Source organism: Ambystoma mexicanum, chromosome 8, assembly GCF_040938575.1.
Source record: "Ambystoma mexicanum isolate Mex_15411 chromosome 8, UKY_AmexF1_1, whole genome shotgun sequence".
Taxonomy (NCBI): domain Eukaryota; kingdom Metazoa; phylum Chordata; class Amphibia; order Caudata; family Ambystomatidae; genus Ambystoma; species Ambystoma mexicanum.
In genome coordinates, this window is record NC_090929.1 from 295,906,404 (window position 1) to 295,921,527 (window position 15,124).

Genomic DNA, 15,124 nt, shown 5'->3' on the forward strand with positions numbered 1-15,124 from the left:
TGATTGTTTAAACGTACTTTCACATCTCCCCTGAAATCCGGGTCCAATACTCCTACGGGTACATCTATTGCAAACTTCTAAGCTAAACGAGATTTGGGGGCTAGTCTGATGTAGCATCCAGGGGGAGGTATTAGAACTACATCAGTGAGAACAATACTGCTTTTCCATGCAGATGTTGAATCCGATAGACCTTTTGTAGCAACAGTGGGGTTTGAGGCTCGGCCACTTCGTTTTTGAAATTTTAGGGTTCCCCAATTTGTTTAAATTGAGTTGCATCCCACTCCTGACAAAATATGTAACAAAGGCATGCTATCAATAGTATACACAGACACAATGGATACAAGTTTCAAAAACCATTATTTGGTATTTTGGTTGAGTTGGTAGAATTCCTAACTGGCCCTAACTCTAGAATGGGAGTAATCTTGACCATTAAATAAATAACAAAACAATCCAGGTCAGTCTAGTCAAAATAAAAAGGCCTATACTAAAACAAACTAACCTTGCTCTCCTTTGCAAAATGACAAATGTGTTAAGGGAATACAAACGGAAAATAGTGTCTCAAAAGAAATATCAGAATGGCTTAAATAACAACTCCCTTGCCCACATTCAGCACCACGGGGTCTAGAGAGTTGGTGGATGGCACAGTTCTTTCAGTCTTGCACACTTTGGCTTACTGGTTGAATTTAACAGTTCAGGCTTCGGCTTCAAGCTTCTCGTAATTCAGTAATTCAATCACTTCCCTAGGCTTCATCTGTCTTGTTACAAATATACAGTTCCTCTTTGAACCTTTACTTTCCCACAATCCAACACATGCTTCCCTCCGCCGGGCTCGAGCGTGTGTCTCTTGTCACATTCACTTCCTCTATTTATCACATAGTTGTGTATAGGCTTGCCTCTGCCGGGCTCGAGCCATCTCTTACCTTTTACTTTATCACACAGTTCTGCACAGGCTTCCCTCCGCTGGGCTCGTCTTTCTTTTCGCGGGGGTTCCCTTCCACATGTTTTTTCTCACGTGACTTTGTGTGATTTCACCTCGCAGAACCACTCTGTTACTTTGTATCAATTCCTTTTGCAATTCATCAATTGTCCTTTTCATTACGCGTTTTATCGGCACACGCGCAACATTTAACTTTTAAGTTGCAGTTACTTTTAGCTTTTAACACAAAGCAGACTTTTGTTATCTTCAATAACTCACTGGTTGTGTTAATCAGTCTTCTTTCATCAACGCCTCTTCATGTAGCAGTCAAGGCTGTTTCCAATGCCTCCTCTGCTCCTTCCCAACTCTGTTGTTCCCCCAGGAGGGTTGCAGGCCGCTTTCAAGTACCTTGAAGGTTTTGTTCTTCCATTCACTCAGATTCAGTCTTCAAATGTTTTACGGCTTCCCGAAAGTGTGGGATTCTCGCCTGGCTCCCTCTCGATCTTCGCAACTGCAGATCAGCCAGTTGGCCTCCCGACTTCGATTGGCTGGTTCACATCAGCTTTGAAACAGCAGTTTCTTCTCATACCAGCCTCGCTCTCCATGTGCCTGTGCTTGCCACCTTTTATTCGCCTGAACGGGCGTGTTAACAAGTGACAGGTGTACATGGTTAGGATTACGTGCCTAACGCTGCCTGGCCTTATTACAGGGACAGAGCCATTGCAAGTCAGTTGGAGTGATTTGTCTGACCTCATTCTTCATCTTCCTCGGCTCAGTAGTGTTGTCAATGTAACGTGGGGAGGAATTATGGGAGCTATAGTTTCCCATAAAATAAACCGGGATAGGGGTTAAAGGGGTTGTGGAAACATGGGGATGCCATGTATATCTGTACTCTTCCCCCACTCCCGGTGGACCCACTTCCCAGGTGATCCTCCCTCTCTTGTCTACCCCCAGGGTTGGGATTCAAAAGCGATGGCCCTTCCCTGGCCACCTGAGTACAGGATCCCCAAGGACTAGGTTGTAAAACACCCTCTGTTGACAATACTGTATTTTTTCTTTGTCTACTTTGTACCCTTTTTCTGCAAGTATCATTTCTGTCTCACTGCACACTAAAATGACATGCGCGTATTGAATTATGGCATTTCAAGCTGAACATTTCCAAATTCCATCTGAAGGACTCTATTAAAAATAGAAGGGGACTCACAGCACCTCTGGGGTAAGCAGGTATGTTTCAGGCAAATCGTTCTATATGAAAAGGACATCAAATCCTGTGAGTCTTCATGTAGGGGAATTGAGAGGAATGCATTTTTCAAATCGACAACAGTAAAATATCTGGCTTTTGATGGGATATTGCACAATATTGTTGCAGGGTTTGGAACTAAAGAAAACTCTGCTTCGACTATATTATTTAGGGGCGAAGATCCTGTATAAATCTCCACGACCCCTCCTTTGATTTTTTGACTTTGACAGAGTACACGGCTGTGTTGCATGGAGAATCGGATGGTTCTAGAATGACTTGTTTCATTAAGGAGTATATAGTTCCGAATATTCCCTCATCCACTTCTCTGGACATTGGATACTGTTTTGCATGTGGCAAAATAACTCCTGGTTTGAGCTTAACTTTCACTGCTCCCACTTTTTTCAGTAGGCCCACGTCATATAGACTTGTAGTCCATAACATACTTGGCACCTTTTCCACCTCTTCTTGAAAAAAGGGCAGTTTCGTTTTCTACCAACGCCATTCTCTGTTGTATCTCTATGTTCTCAACTTTAATCCAATAAGTGAGACTTATGAAGAATACTAACTCATCATTTGAATAGTCATTCATGAACAGTTCTTCTTCTGTCAGGTCTGTCAGTCTATGTCCTTCATTGAGGGCAATCAATGTTCTCCATCCCCTTCCCTCATCATCTGTCCCATGGAGCATCACCCTTACTCTTATGTCCCGTCCTCTTTCCTCTATACTGCATGGAGCGTCACTGGCTAGGGACGGGAGACGGAACCTTTTTCACCAGAAAAAACCTTCTTCCCCTTTAATTTAGAGGCGCGTCGGGTGTGGCCCTGGAAGCATGCGCTCCCCTGGCTCTGCCCACCAGCGCCACTCTTCAGTCCCCTTTTCCGCGTCGACGGGAATGGGCCGATTTCAACAGCGCTCCTGGGTTTGGCTTCGGCCATGTAATTCCGCCTGCTCTTCCCGGGATACTTCTATCTTTTTGTCTTCTTTTTGTCAATCAGGTACTTGGTCCTCCGACACCATGCTCCTCCCCAGCGCATGTCGACTTCAGCGGGTTTCAGCAGGTGTCCAGCCTGCGAGGGGCTCTTTCCTACATACGACCCCCACGCTCTTTGCCTCCGCTGCCTTGGCCCCGACCATGGCTGGGAAGGTTGTACCGCGTGCAACTCACTGACGTTACTGGATATCTATCAAAGATGTCCAGTAGAAAATGTCATGCCTGTCCCCTGGGCCCCCCAGCACCAATTGCAAAATGTTTGGCTATTTAGCAATTTTTTTGTTAAAAGTATGCTCTACAATACAACATTTTAACCCATTATTTAAAAAAAAATTCACAGTAGGAAACCCCCCCCCCAAACCCCCCCTTTATTGGTTCGGGCTCCCTCACTATGCTCGGTCGCTATGGCATTTTTGGGGGAAATAGTTATGCCCCTCCATTTAAAAAAATCACCAGCCGCCACTGGCCCTCAGACTGTGTTGGGAACGGGATGGGGGGAACCCAGGGACTATGGTGGGAGCAAAATGGGCAGGAACCATGGGATAGCGGTGGGAGCAGAGTGGGGAGAGCCCAGGGTGTGTGATGGGGTGGGGAGAGACCAGGGACTGGGTAGGAGTGGGATGAGGGAGCCCAGCGACTGTGATGGGAGCAGGTGACGGCGCAGAATATGTACTGTCCATTTGGCATTTCTGGGGGGTCCGACCTACCCAAATTTTGCTCAGGGGGGCCCCGGCCAAAAAAGTTTGAAGACCACTGCCCTATCATATACAAGAACAGAAGGTAGTCCAAAGAGACAGAAGACGGACTGAAAGAATAGTTTGGCTAAAGTTGCACCTGAAGGAATGCCAGCACATGGGATAAAACGTGCCATTTTAGTGAATGCATCCACAACAACCCAGACTGTGTTGTGGCCCTGGACCTTCGGTAGGTCCGTGATGAAGTCCATGGTAACCGTCTGCCAGGGGCGTGGTGGAATAGGCAGGGGTTGAAGGATTCCTAAAGGATGCCCTTCCTGTTCTTATATTGAGCACAAATCGAGCAGCTAGAAACAGTTGTTAACATCCCTGCGCATAGTGGCCCACCAACACCATCTCTGTAATAAAGCAAGGGTTCGTCTTTGCCCTGGGTGTCTGTTGATTGGGGCGTCATGTGACCACTCAAGCGCCCGAACACAGGTATCCTGGGTGGGGAGATACAACCGGTCCTGTACGAACGGTAAGCCTTCATGGAATACCAGGCTCCATTCGCCAGTGCCGTTGGGATGTAAAGAAACCCATTGCCGGATGGAATCAAGTAAGCTAACAGGTGGAGTACAAAGGCAAATAACATGTATTTTGTCCAATAGGGTTTCGGGAAAGATTGGAAGGGATTCCTCACCCGGCAGGCGCGATGGAGCCTCTGCTTTGCCATGACCCGTGCCTGGGCGGTGACATATGACAAAGTCATAGGTGGAGAAAAACAGGTGCCAGCGTACGGTACCTGCCGGCTATTTAGACACTTCAGGGTTGCTAGATTCTGTAAATTATGGTGATCAGAATAAACAGTTATCTGGTGTTTGGCCCCCAACAAATGGTGTCTCCAAACCTGAAATGCGTCCCTAACAGCTAGGAGCTCTTTCTCTGTGACAGTGTAGTGCTGTTCTGTTGGCGTAAATTTGCGGGAATGGAAGGCGACGAGGTGGAGAAGCCCTGTGGCAGGACAAGCCTGGGAAAGGACTGCACCCAGCGCATATGAAGAAGCATCGGCTTCTACCACGAAAGGCAGCTCGGCGTTAGGATGTTGCAGAATGGGGGCTGATGTAAATGCTACTTTCAAAGTGTTGAATGCCTCATCCTGTTTTGGTGTCTAAATGTAGGGTTCCCGTGGACTGGTAAGACTGGTTAGGGGCGCTGCTATGGAAGAAAACCCTGCAATGAACCTCCTATAGAAGTTTGCGAACCCGAGGAATGATTGTAATGCCTTGACTGTTGCAGGGATAGGCCAGTTCAGCACATAGTCGACTTTGGCTGAATTCATGGAAAGCCCTTTAGAGGTGATGTGAAATCCCAAGAAGTCTACTTCTGTGGCGTGAAAAAGACATTTTTCGGGTTTCGCAAACAACGCATTGCTTCTGAGTCTTTGGAGCACTTCTCGGACATGACCTACATGGGACGAAAGAGTTGGCGAGAATATTAAGATATCGTCCAGGTAGACTATGACATAGGAAACTATTATGTCATGGAACAAATCATTCATGAACCTCTGGAATGTCGCGGGGGCATTACACAAGCCAAAGGGCATGACGGGATATACATATAAGCCGTGCCTAGTACAAAAAGCGATTTTCCACTCGTCACCCCGTCTGATCCAAACTAAGTTGTATGCCCCCCTGAGGTCAAGTTTGGCAAAGATAGTGGCATGTGTGAGGTTATCGAAGAGTGGAGTTATAAGGGGAATGGGGTACCGGTTCTTGACTGTTATCTGATTAAGGTGACAGTAATCCACACATGGACATAGGTCTCCTTCTCTTTTGGGCACAAAAAAGATCGGACTAGCAGCAGGAGATTGGGAAGGGCGTAGGTGCCCTATTCTTAAAGCGGTATGGAGATACTCTTTTAGGGCTAGGTCTTCCGTGGGTGACAAAGAATATATCTGCCGGCAAGCTATAACTGCCTCAGGGACGAGGTCGATGGGACAATCGTAAGACCGATGCGGTGGAAGATGTTCGGCACACTTTTTATCAAAGACATCTGAGAAGTCACGGTATTCTACAGGTACACCGGAGACAGTCGCCGCCATGACATGACTTGGTGGATCACAATCCATTGTTTGTTCCTCATTGAGTTGCAGTCGGGCTAATGCGGCCAAAACTTGGGAAGGGTATGTTACCTTGCCTGGAGAGGTGAGACACTGAGTCTGGCAGTGGGCAGATTCGAAAAACAACCCTCCACGATACCAATCAATAACTGGGTTGTGTGTTCGTAACCAGGGGAGGCCCAGAATGAGCCCAAACTGAGGTGTGGAGATCAGGTCAAACGACAGGGTCTCGCTATGTACGTCTTGTATGATCAGCGTCAAAGGGGCTGTTTGTTGTTTGACTGGGCCTGACACAAGAGCAGAACCATCAACAGCCTGTACGAGTTCAGGCCGACGCTTGTTCTGAAGGGGCAGGTTAAGAGACACGGCCAAGGCTATGTCCACGTAGTTTCCCGTTGCCTCTGAATTAATAACTAGTTGTACCTTGTGACGGGTGTTGTCTACAGAGACCAGAAGGGCTTGGATGTACATAGGTCCCATAAGACCTGATTCTTCTGAGGAGGACAAAGGTGAGCCCGTCCGACCGCCCCTTCTAGGGACGGGCTTTCTGAAAAACCCTGTTTGGGATGGGTGGGTGGGTTTGGGACCTCTGGGACATTCTCTTACATAATGGCCGTTTAGCCCACAATAGAAAAAGGCATTCGAGGAACACCACCGCTCCCTCTCCATGGCTGTGATTGGACTGCGAACACCCCCTATCTGCATGGGTTCACCTGCGGATTCACTGGGGGAAGGACCGGAAGAGAAAGGCACAGATTTTCCAGTCTCCTCTCTTCTCTCTGCCCTTCGGGCATCCACCTGTAAGGCCAGATCTACAAGTTCAGGATATTGGACTGGTAAGGAAGGCACCACCACCAGTGCGCCTTTCATGGCATCATTAAGCCCTCGGCGAAACACCACAGCCTTCTTGTTCTCCGGCCTGGTTGTTCCTACTGATAACTGGTTAAAATGGGTGATGTAGTCGACCAGTGAGGTTTTGCTTTGGGTTCATTCCAACAACTCCAGGTCCCGAGCTTGGGCCATCTCGGTTACAAGCAAGTCAAAAGCGTACAAAACGGGACTATCATTCTCCAACAACGGGTTGGCCCAAGCGGCCGCTATACCCCCCAAGTGCGAGAGAGTGAATGCAGCTTTTGTTGTGGAGTCTGGAAAAGCCTGTGGCCAACACAAAAAATGGAGTTTGCACTGGTTTAAAAAAGTGCGGAATTTACGGGGGTCAACCTGGAATTTCTCAGAAGGTGCCAGAGGGAATGGAGTAGGGACATAAATGGGTGCTGGTGTCGGGGCAGGGTTTGGTGGGTTTACCTGGGGAGGGGCATCCCCAAACTCAGGGTCAGCAGGTAATACATGGCGCTCGCTTTGTATCGCGTACAATCGCTGATGAATGGCGGCCTTTCCGGCCCACATATCAGCTCTCAATACTGTGATGGCCTGCACCAAGGCAGCACCCGGGTCCCCGGCGGTGGCATCCATAACCAAAGTGGAATGGCTTCTCAGTCTGTCAAGATGAGACTCTGCGATGACTATGTATACCTCCGTCCCCAAGTACCGGCCAGGGAGGGACCAAAAGCTATTCCCTAGCCAGTTATTGAGGCCACAGGTGCAGAAAGCAGGAACACTGGTACCCAGGTAGCTGCAAAGGAACAGTAAATCAATTTTGAATTCCTAAAACAGTAATGTGAGATAATAGTCCTTTAGCAAAGGAATGATATGACACCTACCAATGTATTGCCCGTGAAGATGCAGTATGGAAGGCGAATCTCCAAGTGTCCCTCCGTTGGGTGGATACCGGGAAGGGGGGAACCCAAAAGCAGCAAGATGAAGGCAAGGAGCCACACAGATTCGTAGCACCCAGTGCCTGCGGTGTGCTTTGGATGTTACCTGCATCTGATGATAGGGAAGAAGGGACAGTTTCCCAGGAGGCAGAGTTCAGTGTCTAAATAACCTTTGCCAAACGATAGTCCAAGAAGAAGTCTGTGATCCGATAGCCAGAAATCCAAAAACCGTAAAGACAATAACTCCAAATCACCAACTCCAAGGGGGAATGCAGAATCAGGTCCAGAATGCGTAAGCAAGGTCCAAAAACCGGTGAACAGGGTCAGAATAGTCCAAAGCGCCACTCACTGCCAAGAAAACAGCTGAGAAGCGTGGCAGCATGTTGCCGGCAGTCTCTTATACTGAGTTACTTCCCTGTAGGTCACGTGAGCATGTCCTCATAGGATCACGTGAGCGACGCTGTGTGTACTCACGTGACCGGGAAGTAACAATAGGCGTGGGTAGCGACCTGCATTGGCCGTGTATCGGGAATCCTGGTGCCCCCCAGTGCCACCGTGGCCACAGCTGCCAGGTCCTCAGATACCGCCATACTCCCTCGGCCTTTCTGATGCAGCGAGGCGTCGCCGTGGCATCCCGCTGCTGTTGGGAGGGGAACCTGTAGCAGGTACTGTGGTGTGGGGGAGAATCCGGGTGGGACGTGTGCGGGAGCAGGGGAGGATCTGGGCGGGACGTGTGTAGGTGCAGGCATGACAGTTAAGAACCTCAGTTTATCATCCTCAAACAGTCAGATTGGTAGAATGATTCAATAATAAGACTGTGAAAACCATTCTAAGAAAACTAGTTTATGAATGTGGGAAAGACTGGGATTGCATGATTCGTGGGCCTTATTTGCTGTGAGAAAAACCTCTCAAGCATCTACCGGATTTTCACCCTTCAAGCTATTGTATGGCAGAGAGACAAAGGATGTCTTGGACTTGCTTAGGGAAACCTGGGAAGAGAGGGAGGTGGCACCAATACCACTGTCTCAAACCGCAAACAGGTTATGAGCACACGCAAATCTAGCCTGGTCTTTAGTCCATACCCACATAGAGAAAGCTCAATACCAACAGAAGCTTTCATATGATAAAAAAAGTAAACCTAAGAACGTTTTCAGTGGGTCAAAATATTCTGGTTCTGTTGTCAACTTCAGAGAATAAATTGATCTCAAAGTGGCACAGTCCTTATGAGATGTTGCAACAGGTGGGAATATGCAACTACAACCAGACAGACGCCAAAAGACTCATATCTACCATGTCAACCTTCTAAAGGAGTGGAAAGAAAATCCAGGGTCCTCCCAAACTCCTATACTTTCTTGCTTGACATCCCAAGAAATTGATAACATGGAATTAATACCCCAAGAACTCCCCACTGATAAGAATGAAAGTTTGAACAATCTTGTTTCCACATTTCCTGATGTATTTTGCGACACACCGGGGAGGGTACACAGAACCTACCACCATGTACGAACACCACCGGGGAAAGTAGTTCATTTAAAATCTTACAGGCAAGGAAAAAGATAATTATTGAAGAAGTGGAAAGTATGCTCAGAGCTAACGTTATCAAGCCTTCTTCAAGTCCTTGGTCGTCACCCATTATACTGGTGACAAAACCAGACCAAACCTGCAGATTTTTCATAGACTTTAGGCAAGTTAATGCTATCTCAGCCTTTGATGCATATCCCATGCCTCGTATAGATGACCTGATAGATAAATTGGGGAATGCCATTTTCTTGTCAACATTATATTTAACTAAGGGATACTGGCAGGTTCCCTTACATGACCCATACAAAGAAAAAACAGCCTTTTCAACACTGATAGAACTTTTCCAATTCAAGGTCCTGCCCTTTGGTTTACACGGTGCACCAGTGAATTTCCAAAGGCTAATGGATGGGATTTTACAGCCCTACTATGATTTCTGCAGGGCATATATTGATGATATTATTGTCTATAGCCAAACATGGGAAGACCATGTTTTTCATCTCTGCACCGTTAGGAGAGCCCTTCGAAAAGCCAAGCTGACAGCTAACACTAGAAAGTGTAGGCTAGCTCAGTCGGCTGTGAAATATCTAGGCTTTTTTGTAGGAAATGGTAGTATACAGCCTCAGTCTCAAATTCAGGTAACTCATTAATATCACAAAACTCTCACCTGATAGTTCTGTAGGACTTTATGCGGATCCTTCCTTTCCAGACTTCTTCTCTTTCTTCTTTTTGATGACCTTGCATTCCTTGAAGAGGAAAGGTCTGTTCCTCTCCGCAGCCACCTTTCCCGACCGACTGGATCATGGTCAGGACCTGAGGGCTGTCGAGGAAAAGCCTTGTAGGCAGAAAAACCTCCTTAAAGATGTGTCCTCTTGGTCCTGGAGCAGTGGTATGTTGCCAGGGATATTGGTTGGTGAGGTACAGAGACACAGGAGAAACAACCAAAACACAATGGAGGTACCGCTCTAATAAGCAAGGGGAAAACTGCCTTAACAGTCACAAAAGAGAATAGCAGCCTTGCAGTGGATGGAGACTGACAACGAACAGCAGGAGGAGCAGCACAGTGCCGTGTGGTGAATATCCAGGAACAGGTAGCAGGCAAGCAGAAAAATGCAAACGGAGCGAGCCGTGAGAAGATAGCAAGCAAAGGGGGGAGGACAGGACTGGGAAAGAGCAGGAGCGAGTAATGGAGGAAAAAGGGAAGCGTCATCCCTACCTATGGAAAGGGTTGCAACACTCCGAGCGACGCGCATAGTGGAGTTTTAAAATGCGCAGTGCCATGCTGGAGGAAGACTAGAGCACTAACTCACGTCGGTAAGAACAGCACTGTGGCAAACCCGGAAGAGAATTTCCAACGCCACCAAAGCAAACGGTTTCCATGCGTGACAGTATATCCCGGGAGGAACAATGTACCAAGGATTGAGCAGATGAAAATGAGGCACCAACCGAGGTTCATGTATGTTGGCCGAAGGTTCCCAAGATAGTTCCACTATAGTATAGCCTTTCCAATGGATGAGGTATTGAAGTGTTCCTCTAGAAATAACGAGAGTCACAGATCTTGGCCACCTCATATTCTTCAGGATCTTGAGAATCAAGTAAAGGCTGGTCTTCCCTCTTCCTATGGAACCTGTCAGGTTTGAATTCCTTAAGCAATGAGGAATGAAAAACAGGGTGGATTCGACTCCACTGTCGAGGAAGTTGCAGTTTAAACGCGACAGGGTTTATCTTGGTCATTATCTTGAAAGGACCTATGTAACGAGAAGACAACTTTGACTTGCGGATTCAACTAGGTAAGAACTTGGTGGACAACCAGACCTTCTTACCAACATTCTATTCCAGAGTCTTTCCGCAATGGAGATCAGAGTATCTCTTGTAGGTTTGCCTTCTAGCTTGGAGATTGGTGTAAGCGTTTCAATGGTTTTCAGTGATGGCTTTCAGAAGAGAGTCAACAGTAGAAAAGTATGTAGAGTGAGGCACAGATTTGGGCAATGACCGAGGGTGGATACCGGTGGAACAAAAAAAGGTCTCATCTTGGTAGCTGAGTGGACGGAATTATTATAGGCGAACTCAGCAGTTGCTAGAAAAGAAACCAATTGTCTTGACTGGCAGAAGAAAAACACCTAGCGTGTTTAGCGTGTGATTGAGCCTCTCTGTCTGGCTTTTAGATTGAGGATGAAAGCCAGAGGAGAGGGCTCTAGCAATGCCAAGGCAGTCACAAAGAGCTTTCCAGAATTTGGATTTGTACTGTGAACCTCAATCAGAAACTATTTTCTCAGGTAAACCGTGTAATTGAAAGACTTCCTTCAAAAAAACATCTGCCAAGACGGGAGCAGGAGGAACCCCTTTAAGAGGAGTGAAGTGAGCCATTTTACTAAAGGTGTCAACTGTGACCATGATGGCGGTACAACCTTGAGACGGTGGTAAATCCACAATGAAATCAGTCAAAATGTGTAACCATGGGGCAATTTGGAGAATGTCTTGTTGTAGTAAAGCCAACAGCTTTGAGGTGGAATATTTGCTTTGAGAGCAAATCTGACATGATTGCGCATAGTCCTTTATGTCTCCCTTGAGAGAGGGCCACCAGTAGGTTTATTGGATCATTTCGTAAGTAGAAGAAATGCTGCAATTACCGGCGGCGGCAAAGGAGTCATGGTGTCAAGGCAATAGCCTTTCTCGCAACACTGAGGTGGGAACAAAAAGCCATTCCTTAAAAAACAAATGACCATCCTTTTCATGAAGCGTTTCTTTCAAGTCAGATAACAGTGTGATATCACTAGCTTGACAAACTTCCTGAAGAAAGGATGATACTTCATTAATGAAGGTTTTACCCCTCAATATCTTCTTGGTTTCGATAGGAGTTAAGATCATATTATCTGGGGTCCGAGATAAACAGTCGGCCACAATGTTCATAAGTGAGTACAAAGTCATTGCAAGAAGAAATGGGCCCACCGAGCCTGTCGGCTGTTATGGCATTCTATATTCTGGAGGGCTTGAAGATTTATATGGTCAGTCCTTACTTCAAAAGGATGATGTGATCCAAGGAGAAGACGGTTCCATTCTGTGCAAGCCTGATGTATGGCCAACAGCTCATTTTCAATAACAGAATAGTTGATTTCGGTTGGTGTGAGAGTCTTAGAGTAAAAGGCTTCAGGGGGTTCTTTACTATCAGACCTTGTCTGATTAGGTACAGCCCCTATGGCATGCATGGAGACGTCCGTCTCCACAATGAACGGTAAGGTCTGATCTGGCTGAAGTAAAATGAGAGCTGAACAGAAAGAGGATTTAAGACAAGAAAAAGCATCTTCTGCAGTGTCGTCCCATTGGAAAGATGTGTTCTTCTTCAACAGGACGAACAACGGAAGAGAAGTTCTTTATGAAACTTCTCTAGAAGTTGGCTAGACTAATGAAACATTGCATCTCCTTTACCGATGAGGGGGAGGGCCAATGAAGTACAGCTAAGGACTTTCTGGGGTCCATGGCTAGTCCTTCTTTAGAAAGGATGAATCCAAGGTAAGGTACCGAATACATTTCGAATAGAAACATCTCAGGTTTGGCAGATAAATGGTTGACTCGCAAACGGCGAAGGACTTCCTGGTATGTCGATAATGATGATGATAGGTTATTTATAACGCACTTAATAGCCAGAGGTTTCTAAGCGCAGACCAGGGATCGAACGTGTGTTGCTCTGTGTCGTCTTGTTTCCAAGGCGAGCACGTTGCCACTGAGCTATCCTCCCGATGTTGCAGATGTTGACTGTGATTCCGGGAATAGATCAAGTTATCGTCCAAGTAAACATGCACATAATGGTACAGGATATCAGAGAAGATTCTACCCATAAATCATTGAAATACCGCTGGTGCATTAACTAAGCCAAAGGACATCACCTGGTATTCGAAATGGCCGAAAAGTGTGCGGAAAACAGTCTTCCATTGATCGCCTTCCCGTATACGCAGGAGTTGGTAAGCACCTCAGAGATCAAGCTTGGTGAAGACTGTAGCCCCTTCTACTGTCTCTAAGATGTGGTTAATAAGAGACATGGGCTAACAATCCTGTATAGGTATCTTGTTATAGGTATCTGTAATCTATGCAGGGGTGAAGCTCCCTGGTATCTTATTAGGAAAAGAAAAGTGAGGCCACTGCCAGAGATTTAGAGTGCTGGATGAGATTGTTCGTAAGATTGTTGTCCAGATACTCCCTGAGTGCAGTTTTCTCAATAAGGGACAGGGTGAACATCTACCCCAATGGAACCAGGCCGCCTCAGTAGAATGTGTATGGAACAGTCTGCTGGACGGTGTGGTGGTAATTCATTGGGTCTCTTGTCTTCAAATATGTTAGAGAATTCAGGAAAAGCAACTGCAATACAGTGAAGTGCAATAGAAGGACATCCGTTAGGAAGTAAGGCAATGTCCATCTGATTGATGGAAAGGGATCCAAAAAGCCTTCAAGACACATTGCTGAAGTAAACCGAAGTGTATTCTCTGTCCAGTTGATCTGGGGATTGTGTCTGCGTAACCAGGGGATACTTAATATGATGGGAAAATGGGCTGCTTGGATGAGATCCAAGGCTACTGACTCATAATGGTTGTTAATGGTCATGGTCATCTGAACGGTTATCTGAGTAATGAGTCAGCAACTCAATGACCTTCCATCAACTCCTCCAACAGCTTGCAAATCCTCCTTAAGCATAGTAGGTATCTTTTCTTTTTCAGTCCAAATGTTGTCCAAAAACAGACCTGCAGCTCCACAGTCCATGTGTGCAAAAACCTCCAGGGAGGGTGTGTCAGGCAAGGTGATTTGAACTTGGAGAACCATGTGTTGATTGTCAAACAGGTCGGGTTGGTTACATGTAAATGCAGTGGGGCAGGAAGGACAGCCCGGATCGTTGTCCCTTCTAGGATTGGGGCCAGTAATTTTCCTGATGACGGGGCGGTACCCCAGGACACTCCATTAAAAGATGTTCCCTTGACCTCCAATATAAGCATAATCCCAGGTCTCGGCTATGCTTCCTTTCTGCTGGAGTTAAAGGTCCAAGGATGGATCTGATTTGCATCAGTTCTTCAGGAGTAGAGCTTTCAACTGGAGGTGCTAGCGGATTAGACCGAGCTAGAGGGTCTGTTTCTTTTCTTTTCGTCCTTCCACTCAGAAAGTTTGAATTATACCTGCCAGGCCATATACATCAGTTCAGAAAATGTTCCCAGATGAGGTACTCCAGCCCGCTCATCTTTTATTTCATCTGTGCGGCCTCTTCTAAAAATGGCATAATGGGCGGTTTGAGGCCAAGTAGTCTCAGCGGCCACCCTCTCAAAATTGGAAACGTATGCCAAAACATTAATGTATCCCTGTTGGATATCAAGGAGTGAGTCATAAACAGAATAGGTGACCTCTGGGCGGTCAGACATGTCTTTAATGGCTTGTATGAATGCAGCATAGTCCAACAAGGGAGGGTTTACTCCGGTCACAAGGGGGGTTGCCCATGAAAGCGCATTGCACATCATTTTAGATACCATGAAGCCTACCTTTGCCCTGTTAGTGGCATACTCATGGTTTTGAAACGTAAAGTAAACAGTACAGGAGTCCAGGAATTCCTGTACGGTTTTAGGGCTACCATCAACCTTTCTGGATGCCAAGGGCAAAGGATGTACGTTTGTAGTCTGAGTTTCCCGGGCCGCAATCAGCTGCCTTAAAGTGGTATTTTCAGTACGTAACTGCTGCACCTCAAGAGATAGTCCTTGCATAACTTCCTGCAACTGATCCATATGTATGGTATCTTGGTGTTTCAAACTCTCAAATTTAGGTAACTCTTCAATATCTTCAGAACTCTCTCACCTGATAGTTCTCTATGACTTGATGCAGACCCTTCCTTTCCAGACTTCTTTCTTTCTTACTT